The following is a 16,792-nucleotide window of genomic DNA, read 5'->3' as shown; positions in this document are numbered from 1 at the left end:
GGAAGCTTGTTTTGTCACTTTTGCTTCTAGTTGTAGGCCTTCATTCTCTGGACCAGCTGCAGGAGGAGGGAGGCAGGACTCTTCTGCACTGGGGCTGTAGTGCAGCCACATCCATAAGGCTCTCGCTGCCACCCCTGCCTCTGCTGCCCTCACATCTGCCCACAGCTGGACCAGAGCTTGCAGTTCCTACAGAAGTGTTTTCCAGGAACAGAACTTACCATCAGACAGAATTATTGGGGTGGTGAATGAAGTCCCAACCTCTTCCAGTAACAAGCCTGGTGTCCATGTGTTAAAGCAGCTGTGAACAGCTGTGCTCTACATTTCACTGAGGACCCCCTGGTATTGTGTAACCAGTAAGGACAGAAGGAGACAGGAGAAAGAATATTCAAGTCTGCAAATTAAATCCCTTATGACAAGAAAATACTGCAAAGGAGTATTTTCAGAGTCTGGCCAATGCCCTTGAATGGAACAGTTGGTCAGGTCTTACAAACACCATTCCCTGGGCAGAATTGTCTCCTGATCTCACTTAGGAGGGTTTAAAACTGGTACAGAGGCAAGAGCAGCAGTCCATTGGGTCTCCCACAAACAGGCACCAACTCATACTTGTGCAGACTTTCACAAAACACAGGTATTCCCTTTGCTTTTCATCTTGCAGGGGGGAACTTTCTATCTCTAAATATACCAGCTATATTAGTGTGGTGTAGCAAATATGTAGTCACTTGAATATTTTCCTCTGAATATAGTCTAAAAGCCTTCATTTATTTAGAAAAAAATAAATATTACAGTGTTTTGAAGCGTCAGGACTAAGAAACTTTTGATTAGCACTGACAGCTTGGTCCTTTGGTTAGTGGAAAGAGGAACACTTGAAAAAGGAGCAGGGGGAAACGGCAAAAGAACTTTTTTGTACTTTTCCATCTAAGATGCAACAGGGTTTGGGAAGGTTTTCTTAATCTGTTGTGTTAGCCTGATCCACGGGTAACTCATTTTGAAATTAAATATACCAAAGCATTTGATTTACACGGCGGGGAGAAAACCTTAAAAAATATCTTGTGTTTGATCTATTTGTCGCTATGAAAATATTGACAAAAAGCAAAAGAATGGCCTTCATTTAGCTTATTATTGTTGGCTTGTTTTAATGCTTTCTTATTAAGGGCAAACTCCCATTAAGATGTGAGATTAACTCTTTCACTGTTGCAAAGGAATAAGAGATGGAAATTTTGAACATTGAACTGTAATCTATTCTAAAGTAGGTAGTTCCTACTCAAAAATACATAGTGTGCCTGAGAGGGATGCTTTTAAAAGTAAAAAAAACATGTATGGAATAAGTTGTGCAGAATTTATGCTGAAAAATATCTTCAAAAAGCAGCTTCCGTGTAAAATTAGAAATACTGTGTTAATTACACAGTTTTTAAAAGATTTAAGATAATAAATATTAGAAAATTTATGGGGGTGGGGAAAAGAGAGCATGAAATGTTAACTACAGACCCAGCGCAAGAGTTCCTGGGACCTCAGCTTCATCCTCTCACAGAAAGCTCTCCATCTGTGGAACGTGCTTTCCCTGGGAGCCAGCAAGCCCTCTGGGAGCTTGTTTTGAAGGGTAAGTGCTCCCAGTGCTGAAATGGGCAAAGCAATGAAGAAAGTAGAGTTGGTGCAGCACAGCAGCTCCTGATCCAGCCAGGCTGTGCCACTGGGAGCCCAGGGCTGGGTTTGGGGACAGTCACTGGCACACAAGTAAGAACTAGGTCGAGGTTTGTGCCAGAACTGCAGCCTAGAATGTACCTAGAGCAGGGCCCAGGGTGCTGCCTGGATGTGGCAGCGCAAGAGATCAGGTCTAGGGCCCAGCCTCCTGCGCTGCCACTTGTGCTCCCTGTGTTCATTAGTTCAAAGGACTCTTAGGTAGCTAGAAAATCATTAATGCTGGCAGGAGAATGATTACCTAGCTCTGGGTTAGTAATGCAATGCCTCATGTTGCAGAACAGCCAGACCTGGAGCTTAAGCTCTCTGTTGTCACTTAAGAGAGACAGATGTTACTACTGCTAGCCCAGAATTCCTAAAAACAAAATGCTAATTTAAACTACTTACTCCGTTAAATTCCCGTTGAATTAGCATTAGTAATGAAAGTAGTTGCATTGTTATCGCTGTATTATCTGAGGAGGCTGTTGGCCAGAATGTCATATGAACAGGAATGTCTGTTGGGATATTTAATTTCGTCTCCAGTGACAATGTGCGATTGTTCTCTTTTGTACATTTTCTGTTAACTCTTAGTGATCTGAGTGATGTTTTGGTATAGGCAGAAGTCCCTCCAGGTCAGGACAAAGTGCACAGTAGTGAAGTCCCTGTCTGAAGAATGGCAGTGTGCAGGGAAAATAGAGCTAGCATTCCACTGCGGTGAAACAAGATGTTTACATTTTCCTTCCCATAATTTCCCATCAGGCTCTGGTTATATCTGCAGCCAATACATCTCCATGTCTCTGTAACTAAGAGAGAACTTCAGTATTGTTACTCACCTGATCCTGCAGAGACATCCCTCCTCAGAGGCTGTTTGCTCAGATGTGCAGAGGGTCCCTCATGAGCCTCTCTCACAGCACATTTCACCTGCTCTCAGGTGTTTTGGTGCAGAGCTCTCAGCACTTAATGCTGTATCCTTGCAATGCTTACATTATGCATCGTTACGCTTTTATTGGAGCCCAATCAGGAGACACAGGTTTGGATTGGTTTGCCATGGGGACACAGAATGAAGTTGGAAGTGTAGGAGGTATTGGTAATAAAGCTTATAAAAGGCAGCAAGCTTGTGCTTGGAGTTGTGTATCAGAAATACCACTTTTCCCACAAAATTCCTTTTTGGTATGCAGGATTCTGGGGTTTTTTGCCTTTGGCTTCTTTTGTGTTGTGTTATTTTGTGTCTTTGGAGTTGTGTGGTGGATTTCTTTGTCTCTGGAACCAGAAGTATTTAAAATATAGGAAGACATTGCTTTATTAAAGTAATTCTTTCAGTTGTCTCTGCAATTGGTCTTACATAAATGATGAATAAAGAGATACATTAGGTCATAATGGTGAATCCAGTATTTCTTAAACTAACAAGGAAGCATTCTGGGGTTTGTTGCTGTAGTTCATTTTATCCAGGCAATTTTTTACTTTAGTATTCTCCAGGTTTGCAATCTAAAACAGCAGCCCTTGTCTGTTCACAGCTGTAACAATCCCAGTTTCTCTTGTCTGTGTAACTATTAAGTTCTTCCATTAAGATATCTATTATTCAAAAACAGACAGAGAACTATATAATAAAAAAAAAACAGATGTGATTCTTCATAATTCTTCCCAAAATATTTTTCTGCTCCTCCTTTCCCAAACTTCCCTTAGTCAGATAGGCAGAAATGGCAGCATAGTGGGAATGCTGCTGTGTCCCCAAGGTGATCTGCCTGACCATTCTAACAAACAGCTGCTTTTCTTACAGCTTTGCTCAGTTAAAGGATAATTGCAGACTTCAGGAGGCAGGGGATATTATTCTATAATCAGCATATGTGATTTCCGGAATTTCCAAGTGGCTAAGGAGTAATTCACCAAAGAAGTGGAGCCCCAGAGAACAAAAGTGTGCTGACAAAATTTAGGGGTTTTTTTCCTCTTTCTGTTGGGATTTAACAGTAGAATCAAAATTCTTTACTGCTCAAAAGGTTTTCTACAGTTAAGAAAAAAGCATGTAAAAAAAATGTGCCATAAGTAACATGCTTTGTCTTTTTATTCACATTCCGTGATTTTCAGTATGATTTCTAAACCTTTTTCCCAATATTTGTGGGTTGGTTTTTAATCCTTATTCTCATCTGTCTGTAATCACCTCGCTTTACTTTTCTTTTTTTCTGCTTACAGTCCTTTTCTTTTGTTTCCTTCATGCCACCTCTCTTAGGTAAGTCAGAAATGGAACAAATGTGCCTCTGCCACCGCTCCCTACTGTCTTTATTTAAACTGAAGTGGAACTAGAGGGTGTATAGACTTCTGCATTTCCAATGTCAGCAGGTGAAACTTCGTGTATTCTTCCCAGAAGCTCATGCAAACATTCTTTTCTTAATCTTTGTTTTGCTGTGTTTAAGTTTGCAGCTGCTGGATTCCGCTTTGAGTGTCAAATTCAAAGGCGTCCAGACAGTCTGTGAAATATCATAGAAACCACTGAACTTCACCTGGATTTGCAAGGAAATTTTGTCAGGCCACAAGTTTCCCACACTTTCAGTGTAAAGCCTTGTGTTAATTCAGAGTTCTTTCTCCCAGCTCAGAGTTATCTTAACTCTGAAGGATCACAACCTATAGGGAACTTCTTCCTAAACTTTGACCTGCTTTCAAGTTTGTAACAAAATTCAGGATTCTTTCCACAATTTTGGCGGTTTGTAACAAAAGTGAAGGACAGCTGTAACCCAGGTTGATTTTAAATCCACCGCTTTAGAGATGGCTTACTGGGAAACTTGCTGTATGTCAACTATGGACTAAATTCTTCCCTTTTCTGAGAATATTTTACCCTGCTGTCCCTGGGGGCTCTCAGAGTATTTTTCTTTAACATGGTCAGGCTTTCTGCCATTTCTTCCAAGAGATAAAGTTTCAAAATATGCTTCTTCTGACTGATTTTCCAGGTAGCTGGTGGACTCTACTGCCTGCACTCTGGGAAGAGTCACCTGTCCTTGGCTTTTGAGGGCCAGCCCTTCCCATTCAGTCCCCTCTTCCTGGTCTTTTGAATATCAAATAGCAGCATAACACTGCAGCACAAGTGGAATAGAAGGAACAGAAATGCTTTGGTCTAAACTATTCTAGCCTCAATGTATCTGTGTAATCCTGTGTATTAAGCGTGCCTTTGTATAGGAATGTATTTCTCTTACCTGTTTTGTTGGTTTCATTTCTACAGTACAAGTCCCTCAAAATCAGAGCTGCATGAAGATTAATAATGATGATTTTTTTTTTTTTTTTTTTGCATTATATAATTCTAGGATGTTGAGGTTTTTTTACATCTGTCTGCCATTCCAAATACACCAGTAGCTCAGCTGCTTTGTTTATTATGTGTCATTAAAAAAAAGTAAGCAAAATCTTCTCAGCCCTTTTTTATTTATACCATAGTTGTTCTGTGTTAGAAAGTTGTAGGGTTTGGGTTTTGTTTTTTGTGCTTTATGTTTTCTTCTTCTCTCAGGAAACAATGTGAAATATTGAAATCTCTAAACCAGTGATTTGGCAGGTACCTATGTCTTTAATGAGTAGCAAGGATGTGCTTTGCAGTTTTTCCTGAAGATCTGCATATTTGTTTCTTAGGATCTATCAGGTGCTAATACTTTTACAAGGAGACTGGTGGACACACACTTGAAGAAAAAATGTGCTTATTAATTCTTGGTGCTTTTTTGTTTTTATCAGCTCTGGTGTTACTTTGTTCAGCTTTAGCTTATTTGGCTTATTACACATAAGACAGTGAAATTTGAATCAAAAGTCACTTGCAAAGATGGAGGTGCAGGCTCCATTCTTCAAGTGTTCATTTGCTGGTTATTTTGGAAGTGCTTTCAGAGCTGTGCAGAAGACTGTGAAGTTCCTGGGGCTGTACTAGGAAATGCTGGTGTCTGGACTTCCAAGGGAAGAATGTGGGTAAGATTACAGAGAGTGAGTCAGTGTCAATGGATTACAGAGACTGAGTCAGTGTCAATGGGTGGTCCTGAGTCCATGTGGCTCCCAGAAAAGAGTCTCGGCTCAGATGGGTAGTGAGCTGTGCTCACCGCAGTGAAATGGCTGGGAAAGGGCTGCCCTGGACTGTATTTTTGCCTGCTTAGTGGCCAAATGCTGTCAGGTGGCTCCTCAGTGCTGTTTGGCTTCAACTTTGCTATAAAATAAGATAAAGGATTTGCTTAAAAGCTGGACCGTCATAGAGCTGCATGCTCCTTTTGTCCCCTTGGGTCACTGCCCTTCCCTCAGTGCGTTCCTGTTGTCCTGTTCAATGAGACAGTTACAAAATGTCTGCCTCACTCCCACCGCCATTTTGTAGCCTGATTGTTGGATAATTAAGACTGTGAGAAGTAGAAAATAAACAGCATGGCATGGGGGAAATTTCAAAAGGAGCACCAAATCTGCATGTTTTGTTTAGGCGTTTAATTGTTGCCGACTGGCTGCGTTTAAACAAGTGACTTTACAGTGTCTGGAAGAAAACAGATTCCCAAATTTGAGGAGGTGACCTTGGGTGGATGCCATCAACTGTTCTTTTCTATTGGCACGAACGTGCTGCTGGCAGGGTCTCCCTGTAGCTGCAGTCGCTCACCCAGCTCTGAGTCAGAACCTGCTTGCACTGTACTGAGCCACCAAATTACGGCATTATTGTTATTTAACCCCAGGTGGCAGCTCAGCCCTGCTCCCTCCCCTGCCATGGGTCTGGGCAGAGAATCGGAAGGGTAAAAGTGAGAAAACTCATAGGATGAGGTAAAGACTAAAAGATAAAGCCAAAGTGTGTGCCTAAGCAAAGCAAAACAAGGGATTCATTCCCCACTTCCCTTGGACAGGCAGGTGCTCAGCCATCCCAGGAAAGCCAGACTCCATCAGAGTCTCTCAGGAAAACAAGCACCATCACTCCAAATGTCCCCCCCTTCCTTCTCCCCGCAACTTTATATGCTGGAGTGACACTGTATGGTCTGGGATGTCCCTGTGGCCAGTTGGGATCAGCTGTTCTGGATGTGTATCCTCCCAGGACCTTGTGCCCTCCAGGCCCTCACTGGTGGGGTGGGAGAGGAGCAGAAAAGGCCTTGACTCTGTGCATTCCCTGCTCAGCAGTAACTAAAACATCCCTGTGTTATCAGCACTGTTCCAGCACAAATCCGAAACACAGCCAATACCAGCTACTGCGAAGAAATTTAACACTACCACAGCCAAATCCAGCACAGTCATTTATTCCAAATATTATTTGCAGCCCCTTCAATAACCAAGATTTGATAAAAAAAGTACAGGATATTTAATAATAAGAGCCTTCAAAATAGCTGTAATTAAGCTTCTCTCATAGACCAACACATAACATTGTTCAGGGAAAAAAGGGATCAGGATAGCTTACAAATATGCTGAAAGAAAACTAAAAATGGGTTACAGAAATTGAAGGGGCACTGTGGAGTTGTTCCTGTAGTCCTGGTATTGGCCATGTGAGGAGAAAAGTGAGTGGCATTTGCTCTGTTGCTCTATGAAATACTCTGGTTTGTGTGTAGCGTGGGCAAGGGGGATGGGGAAGGGCACTTTACATTCACAGAAGGGTGCAAATTCAAAGCTGTTTAAAATTCTGTCATATCTTAATGATAATAGTTAATCCTAGTATCAGAACAGTACTTCTATTTTTAAAATGCAATCAATCAATCATTTTAATACATTGCACCCTTAGTGCCAAACACCTCAGAAAACTATGTGTACGGGTGTAAAAATAAAGTATCTGAAACCCCTTCTGCAGAGTCATTCTTCCTTTCTTTCTTACCCATCTAAATACAGTAAAAGCTCAGTACTGCAAGAAATATCTGGAATTACATAACAAGGAGTAAATCCTCCAAATAAGACTGATTAGCAGGCAATGATCGCTGTCATGAACTGAGCAAGGAGAGACAGAGAAACTGCCCTACCTGACTAAAGTTCTCTCTAAAAATACAGCATGTGCTGTTTGGTTCTTGGGGTTTGGTTTTGGTTTTTGAGGTTGGTGTTGTGTATTGCCTTTTAAAAGGATTACAATATAAATTGCTCCTTCCTGTTTACTTCTCAGGAAGGTGTCCCATGTTGACCATGCTTTTTCAGAAAGCTGTTCATGTAGAGGTGATTGAGGTTGTAGGCAATTCAAGTTCAGTTTCTGCCTGTGCTGCAGTGATTCACACAAAAACACAAGAGAGTCTTGTACATCTGTTTCTCATCTGCAAAATAAGGATTAATGCTTCCTTATCATTAGTGCTTATAAATGACTTTGAAGTTCCTCCAGTGTGCTGCAAATATACCTGTTACTGTTGATGGTGATAAAAAATACATATGGTGAAATACATAATTCACACATGTTAACCACATATTAAATGAGAGGATTTTTAACACAACTTGAATATAAAAGTATCAGCACCATATTCTAGCAAATAACCAGCTACAGTGAGAGCATCCCTTTTACTTCCACGTGGGTTTTCTCATAAGTGAGTTTTTTCGTGGGTCACTTATTTTCTGAGACTGACCCTCAATCTTTTATTGATCAAAGGCTTTGCTTTTTTATATAGGATCAGCCAGAAACTGTTTTCAGTCATGAAGCTGGTAGGACCACTATATTGGACCAAGAACTTACAAATTAATTTCAACCATTCTTCAACCATTGCCCCAAGATAAATAAAGGGGGAAGTTTTGAAAGAGATTTTTGGTTTCAGTTGAACAGTAGCCTCAATAAATAGGTATTTGTATAACAAAAAATAATTCAATGAAAGCAAATTCAGTTCAGGTAAAATTGGAGCCAAAAGCACAGATGATCTGGACACAGATCATAGGTTACAGAGTTAATACATCTGGATTTCTTTTCAATTCTCTGAAGGTGTAACTAGGAGTTAATAAGGTTTGCTTTCTTCTTCCAGAAGAGCTTTTTTCATGTGATGTCTGAAATCTGGCTTCCTTAGGGGATTAATAAGTGTTTTTCCAATAATTCAAAATAATTGCTTTGAAAGTACAGTAGTCCTTCCTAACCTTATGCATTCACAGCAGCGATACTGTAATTTGTTATTTGCAGATGTGAGTGCATCCTTCCTAGGGACAGCTGTCCCAGCAAGCAGGATATTTGAGCCAAGACTTCTTTAAATCATTTTCCTTGATGTAGTAGGCAGTATCTGAAAGGATGTTTTTTGAAGTAGCAGTAAAGTGGGATTGTATTTTGTCTTTTTGTTTGTCTGGTCCACTAGGTCTCCTCCCATTATGTGTTTCATTTCGATGTTACATGATACACATGTAAATTATGATGATACACATGCTTTTGTAAGTTATTGCACATTCTTATGTCAGATATGTTTATAAGTATATATGGGTTTAGTTCACTATACTTATATGGCACAAATGAAAGATCCTCTTACAGGGTTTGTGGTTAGTGCATGTTGAATTTATCCTGCTGTTCCATGCATTTCTTGCTTGAGTGGTCGAGGACAGAGTGCTACAGCAGAGAATTATCAATTACCTGATTCTATTCTGACCCTTTTCTGAAAAGGAGATGTTGGATATAGGAAGGGCATGGCACAGAAAAAACTTAAGTTGTATTTCAATATTTGAAGCACCATTTGTGCAAAATATATGATAGATATGTAGATAGATATAGATAAAGCACAATTGGTTTAAGCTCCAAAACAAATTAAGAACCTCCATGAAAAATTTCATATTTTTTCATGAAGTTCTTGAGATTAATTTTTCTAATTGAATTTTTTTATTATTTTGAAGTAAGGCCTTTCTCCTCTGCACATAAATGGCAAGTTTTGCAAGTAGTTCACAAGCACTTAATTTGCTTAGTGTTTGGATACCCCATGGGAAGTATGAATACATGCTAGTGGCAGATGCATGACAGCTTTCATTCCTTTACCATAGTTAACAGCAAAGGTTCAGAAGCTGTCATACCAACTTTTTAAAGAAAATTGTAAAACTTGCAGTGCCCATGTTTCCATAAATAAAAAGACTTGCTAACATTCAACATCAGCTGTGTTAGGTTTCTCGTGGTGCTGACTTTTTACGTGGCTATTTTGTGTCTGATTATTGCTTCTTGACATTATTTTACCAGAGTCATTCATTTAAAAGATCTCAGGGAGAAAACCTCAAACAAATGACAGTATTTTAAGGTCCTTATTATTGTTTCCCTTGGATATTAGACACCTGTTTCCATGTAGAAAGAAGAGTATTTTTGCTTCTAATTTATTAGGCACAGTTATGATAACTTGAATAGATCTACTTAATATTTAGTCTGGTATCTTGCTACAGCTGTAGACCTTTAAAAATTATGTTGCACACTATACTTGTCTTCATATCTAGATGGATCATTCTGGGGGGACAGCCCTTCCTGAGAGCATGTGTTATTAGACAAGATAGAAATGAGTTATTTGTGTATTCACACATGCCTTATTAAAGCAGCCCTATGTATTATGTTCCCATCTTACTCTAGATGTTGCAAAATACTTAAAGTCTGCTTACTTCACTGGTTACCATGCAGTGTGGATAGCTGAAGTCATGACATCCTTTCAATTCTAGTGCTTGGTAGTAGGTTATGTTTATGTTAGAAAGATCATAGTTTTTCTTACATGAATTACCAAGTACATGAATGCTGTAATTGTTATTCAGAACCTAGATGATTCATTATTGATAGAAAGTGGTTTTCCTTTGTTAAAAGAATGGGCTGTTCATTTGGAATGTTCAGTGTTACAGTTGTCTTTCCAATGACAATGATTTGGGGTTTGGTTCCCTTTTCAGTAATGTGGTTTCAGAAAAAGTAGTTTCTTTCAGTAATGAAGGATCATTCTTGCAAAAAAGTATTGGTGATTCACAACAGGGCACTCTCCATATCCAATATCTAGATTAGAAAGTGTTCTGGGATTATCATACCCCTGTATGTTCTTGGAGGAAAAATTACTGCTCTGTAGATTTGGTATGATCCAGGTTATCATCCACATTTTATTTAAGAGTGTGTGGCTTTTTTTGTGTGCTTCTGTAAAGGTGCTTTCTATGCACTGTTGATGCTACAAGACATAGAAATTAGAAGAATTGTATATTAACACTTCCACAGCACGATAAAAGATTGGGGAAAATGTGTGTTTGCCAGCAAAACTGGTATCTAAAATTTATGCATGTAATATATGGAAATACAAGAAAAATATTTAAAATACAAGGGAATAGTTAAATGTAGGGGGGGAAGTTAAGCTTTTAGATTTCTTAAGTGTAATATCTTTAAATACTTGATTTGCTGTACAAATTTGGGTGGTGAGGGGTGTTTATTTGGGGTTGTTTTGGGTTTGAAGAGGGTTTTGTTTCAGGTTTTGGAATTTTTGGGGGGGGTTGATTTTGGGTTTGGTTTGGTTTGGTTTGGTTTGGTTTGGTTTGGTGGGGTTTTTTTTCTTCTTGTACTTGCTTGCATATGTATTTTACAGGCTCTCACTTTCTGACCACAATAGAGCAGACAGAATTACTTGATGCTGAGAACCTTGTTAATTTTATGGCCCGTTTTCACATGGAGCTCAGCTTTTATTTCCCCTCTCAGTCTTTATTCTTGATTCAGTTGTTAGTAAGGTTTACTGAGCAAAAACACTGGGTGTATTATGGGAAGAAATCTAATCAATGCAGCACCAAGGGACAGTCCTTCAGAGTCCTCCCTATGGCTGTGAGCCAGACTAGAGGTTACTATGAGGTTACTCTGTCTGACTTTAACCAAAATACCCATCTACTTCTGAAAAGGCTGTCGGCCGCCCCGAACATGTGTAACAGAAGCCTCATTAATATGAGCTCCCAATATATATATATACACCTGTTGTACCAGCCCCCAGAACAGAGCCTGTGTTTTGTATTTTAAACACTTTGCATGTCTGTCTGCATTCCCTGCTGTCTGCAGTTGCTGTGCTGTGGTACTGCAGGCCAGCTCGCAGGCGGTACCTTTGGGGAATGCAGGAGGCTAAAGAAAGTGGTGGCAGATGTCAGTGGACCTTGCCAAATGCTATTTTTCAACTTAGATTGTCTGAAAGATTCACTGGCTAATCCAGACTTTGTGATACAGAAGTATCCTCATTAGTCATGGCTTTAAGTGCGCATTTTTTAACACCTGCCCCTTTTTCAGGTATTGATGCAGAGAATTGCATTGACATGTGTAGGAAATCTTTATTTGTTTTACAAGACTCTGCTTCCTAGCAAGCCCCAGCCCTCCTGTAGGCAGTGTTTGACTCTTCTTAGAGTTGAATCATTAGAAAGTTACAGCATCCTTAGGGCTTTTACCTGTTTTGGCTCTGAGTTCTAATAAATCATTCAGCAGCAAAATGACTCTAAGATAAACTTTTCCCCTTTGATGAAATATTTGTTCAGCACATTCTACAACATAGTTTATGTCAAGAGTTATATGTCTTCCTTGTTAAAGACAAAAAAAGAAGGATCAAAACCATTATCAGACACCACTGCTGATTCAGCAGAGGTGCAGAAACTTCACATATCCAGTAAGCTGTATATTTTCTGGCCACCTCGCTTGGTTTTCCTGAAAAACACATTGGGAACTGCCTGAAAATACTACTTCTAGCCCGTGCCATATTTTGTGTAAAAGACCAGTAAGCTCTTAAGGAAAGTATTCTGTTCCCCCAAGCAGGTCCTGAGGAGCCTCAGGTGCTCTTACCTGCTCTTACCTGGTTTCCAGGGAACACCCTCCCTGTAATTGTGTGGCTCCTGTTACACTATGAATGGATTGATACATCTGCAAGCAGGCACATCTGCTATTCACAGTTTTCATAATTGCTCTCACAACACCTTCTTGATAATGTCTGAATTTTGGTTTTGTTTGTAAAAGTTTACCATGGAAATTTCTGGTAAGGTATGAATCCTAGTACCAGGTATTGATAGCTAAGAGGAGGCTGCAGTTCTAGTGGCAATGAGCTGCAGTGAATCAGAGATTCTGAAGGAACTCCTTTAGCTCTACTTCAGTTTCAACTCTTCTCTGTCTGCAGTGATGTTCTTCCTGCCCATATCATATTGCAGCATTTGATTGTGAATTTTAGCCTGAGAAGCATGTGGCAATTTCAATATGAATGAATATTAAAACTTTGAGAGAAACAGTTAAAAATCCTAAAAATGTAAGAATTCTGGATGAGAGAAGGGTCTGTCTGGCCTACTGTGTTGTTTCCAGCAGCAATTAGTAGTCTGTGCTCATGGAAAACATACAAGTGCTAAGTATATGGAATAAATAGGCAGAAGTGGTTGATGAACTCAGTCACTGCATATGGAAAATCCCCCTGGACTGTAGGTGCAACAGGTCAGAGAATTCTTAGGCAAAAGCCTGGATTTGTATGGCTGGATCCACAATCACGTGTTGGGCATAGGGACCAGCACAGCACAAACACCAGAGAAGTCTGGGACTAAGTCCACAGGTTCCAGCTATTTGCAAATAATCTATTTGTAAGGGCACTCATCTTCAGTGATAGTAAGCACAAGAGTGTTCAAATGCAATTAATGACTAACTTACTCTTAATAACTTAATAACACCTACTTCTTTCAATAATGGATTTGATTTTCCTGACTTGTGTTCATTATTTCAGCATAAACCCCATTTCTTTAGTCTTTGTAGGTGTTGGACTTGATGATCCTCTTGGGTCCCTTCCAACTCAGCATATTATGTGATTCTGTGTTTTGAGGACTTGGATTGTAGAAGTTATTTTCTGTTGTTAGTTGAAGTGGCATCACATCACAAAAATTTGCATTTTGCACGAAAGTGTTTTAGTAAACTTGCAGTCAGGCTGTAGAGCTTATGGGGACAGGAAATAACTGTAGTTACTACACTTAGGATGTCATTGGCAAATACAAAGTATTCCAGAAAAGGTTAATAAGCCATCGCTTTCCTAAAATGGGATCAGTGGTGTCATGGGGTTCCAGTCAGTCATGTTGTTGGGATGGGGAGGTTAATCAATCAGAACAATAATTTCTCCTTTCTTCCCACAAATGAAAGATCTTGTGTTGCTCTGCAGTGAACTGGGGCTTTTACATTTTAGCAGACACCAAGTGTCAGTTCTACAACATTTGGTGTTCAATACGTCATGATGTGTAAGAATACAGTTTCAACAATCATAAGTTAGAACAGCAATCCTGTTGTATTGCAACCTGCCATGGTAAAGGGTAGCTTATGCCGTTTGCCTTCAAAAGTACAAACCCAGGTTAAGCTAAACCAAGTGCACTGATTTCCAGTGTCTGCCATTAATGGCTGAGATTATCATTAGCACCTTTTTTGGTGCACTGCATTATTGAGGAACCACCAGCTCTGGTGATTCTGGGCCAAAACTAGATGTAGATTTAAGCTTAACTGTCTCAGTGTGTAGATATCAAATACAAAGGAAATTCCACACTCTTTTCTAGACCAGCACTGTCATTAGTTGTCTGACTCAAACTGGGTCACTTGGCTGCCTCGAAGACCATAGTTAACATGCTCCTGCTTGTTCACCTTCTTCTGCTTTTACTGACAGTGTTAAAATATAGTTCTAGCTAAAGAAGATCATGTTTGTTGTTTGGGAACAATATTGCTGATATTCAATAATGTCCCCACTCAGACCCATACATAAACATATCTTTGAGTTCCGTATTTCACTGAGCCCTTGAAGTTCCTGGAGTACAAGCATTGTGCATTTCAGGATGCAAGTTTAATATGATGTATCTTGTTGTGCATTCTCATGTTTCAATAGCAATATATCTGGCAACTGTTGCTCTTCTATAGCCAGTCTAAGAGAGAGGGCTTTCCTATTAACTCTCTGGAGAATAAATTTAATAAGACCCAGTCATGAAAACACTGACATGACTAAATGAAGTCCTTAGTGTCTAAACATCTGCAGGATTGTGGCCTACTGTAATAATGGAATAGTCTGAAAACCATGTCTATAAAATCTCTCTGTGGCACTATATCAACACATACTCTTTATGGAGCATTAAGGCTGTCAACTTTCAAGAGTTTCTTTATCTGTACCATTTCTATCCCATATTGTGTCTGGACTTTTTTTTGCCTGTAGGTTACCATTGGCCAGATGTCTGACTGAGACTAAAGATGATTTTCGTGTACATTTTTGTACAGTACCTATATTCTGTTTCAAGGAAAAATATACACATGCATTTTTCTTCTTTATTAATAAACTGAGTGACAATTTAAAATAAATTCTTTCAGCTGTTCAGAATGGTACACAGATGTACTGGCACATTTCAGAGTGAGTTAAATAGAGAGCAAAGCATTACATCACCTACAGAGCTGAGGAAGAGGAGGTGGTCTCTGACCACTAAAGCAAAATAAAGCAGTGGCTTTGAGAAAGATAAACCAGACTGCTACTTCTCCTCGCAGATTGTGTGGTGAACTCTGATGTCTTACTGCCTTTCATGCCAAGGCCAGGGATCATCTCACAGTGGGTAACCCAATCCTAATTTTTAGGATGCTTAAGTCTTTATAGGACTTTGCTCTCAGACTTGGCAGTGAAGAGAATATTCACTTGCATTTAGATCTAATGCATGTGTAGGTAATCATTATTCCTAAGCTGCTGCTATGGAGAGAGAAAGGAGAAGCTCCTAAGGGGTTGGTTCAGGGTATATATGTTAGAGATGTACTGCAGATTTCACTCTGAAGGACCCTGTGTGTATCTAGACACTCTGTACCATCCTATCACCTTAAATGAGATAGTAAAGTGAGCTGTATGCTCTCCCTGTCTCTTCCTTTCTGTTCTGAAAACAAAGGCAGTATATTTCCTCCTGTGAGGTTGAGAGGGTAACATTCAAAAGGAGTTGTGAAGCTCATGGATATTATGGTGGTCAAAGACTGAGAAATTCCAAAATGGGAGGTGTCCTTTGTTGGAGAAAAGCAGTATTCCAAGACTGACTTGGAATGGACTGTCACATATATACAGATTTTGAGTATGTTGTGGTGAAAAGTAACCTTTCTTCATGAAGCAGCAGCAGAATTAGCTGGAAAAAAGTTGAAGCAGTAGAAGGTGAATAGATTTAGCTTGTGATGAGAGAGAGAACAATCACAGCATCACTTCTTTGGAATGACCCAGAGTAATTTATGTGAAGTGTGCAAGGGATGAGGCCCAGGTAATTGCGCTGTGAGTTCAGACAGCAACCGAAGGGAAAGTTCCAGAGGTGGGACAGGGATGGAACCCACAACTTTGGTGTTATCAGCACTATGCCCTTGAGCCCATTTCAGGGTCAGTCTCACTTGTGAGAGGGTTAACATTTACTGAATACTTCTTCCATTACAGGTGGCCTTCCTGCACAGTTTAAGTGGGTGTAATTGCTGAGAGGGCTAATGTTTACTGAATACTTATTCCACTAAATTTGGTGTTTCTGCATAGCTTATGTGGATATAGTTGTTGACAGGGTCATCATTTTTATTATATTTGTGCTATTAAATTTGTTTATTGTGGTCTTTGAATGTTATCTCACCTTAATCCACACCGAGGGGATCTGTGAATCTCAGCTCCTCTCCCCTTCTAATAGTGGGGACATGACAGTGGTTTTTTTATGTTCCACATAGTTCTATCACCATCACAATGGAAGAAACCAAGAACTGTTATTTCACCATACTGTATGTATTTTTATATGAGATAGTGGTTTCTGTGTTTGACTATAATTACAAAGCATATGTAAAGATATTACTGACACAAATGCATTATCAAAAATGTTAGTGTCCCTGGCTACTGAGACTGAACTGCTGAATACTACATTTTAGGAGTGATTAATACCTGAGGTCCATGATTGGTCAGTTAATCTGACCACAATTAATCTTTCTACTAGTGATTGGTATAGTTATTTTAAAAGTCTGAATACAGGGATGGTATTACGGGGTAAAGGTTGAAATATTTTTATCTGGTAACTTTTCTTTAAGCTCATTTGGCTGTGAAATTAGAGGAGACTTTTTTTGCTCAAAGCTTTCAAGGTTTGCAGCTATTGACTGGTCTCAGGCATCTTGTCCTAGTGCTTCCCTGAGGGTAAAGTCATCCCTCTGCAAAGTGCCATTCATGCCCTACTTACCCTCAATTAAGGCTTACAAAATAAGTTTCCAGTGGGACACTGGCCTTTTGAAACACATTCCTCAGAATGTGTTTCAGAAAAGACT

At 39.7% G+C, this 16,792-nt stretch overlaps 1 long non-coding RNA gene across 1 annotated transcript in view; it reads right to left on the bottom strand.

Annotated features, from left to right (window-relative positions):
• Nucleotides 1-7,008: 7,008 nt before the first annotated feature.
• The window catches only part of LOC131591509 (uncharacterized), a 70,050-nt gene continuing 60,266 nt past the window's right edge, over nt 7,009-16,792 (bottom strand). The window contains exon 4 of the long non-coding RNA XR_009280408.1: nt 7,009-7,880. This is a non-coding gene — a long non-coding RNA (uncharacterized LOC131591509). The remainder of the gene's footprint in view (nt 7,881-16,792) is intronic.

This window comes from Poecile atricapillus, chromosome W (genome assembly GCF_030490865.1).
Source record: "Poecile atricapillus isolate bPoeAtr1 chromosome W, bPoeAtr1.hap1, whole genome shotgun sequence".
NCBI lineage: Eukaryota > Metazoa > Chordata > Aves > Passeriformes > Paridae > Poecile > Poecile atricapillus.
The sequence above is the reverse complement of the archived record's forward strand: the minus strand, read 5'-3'. Positions and strand labels throughout refer to the sequence as shown.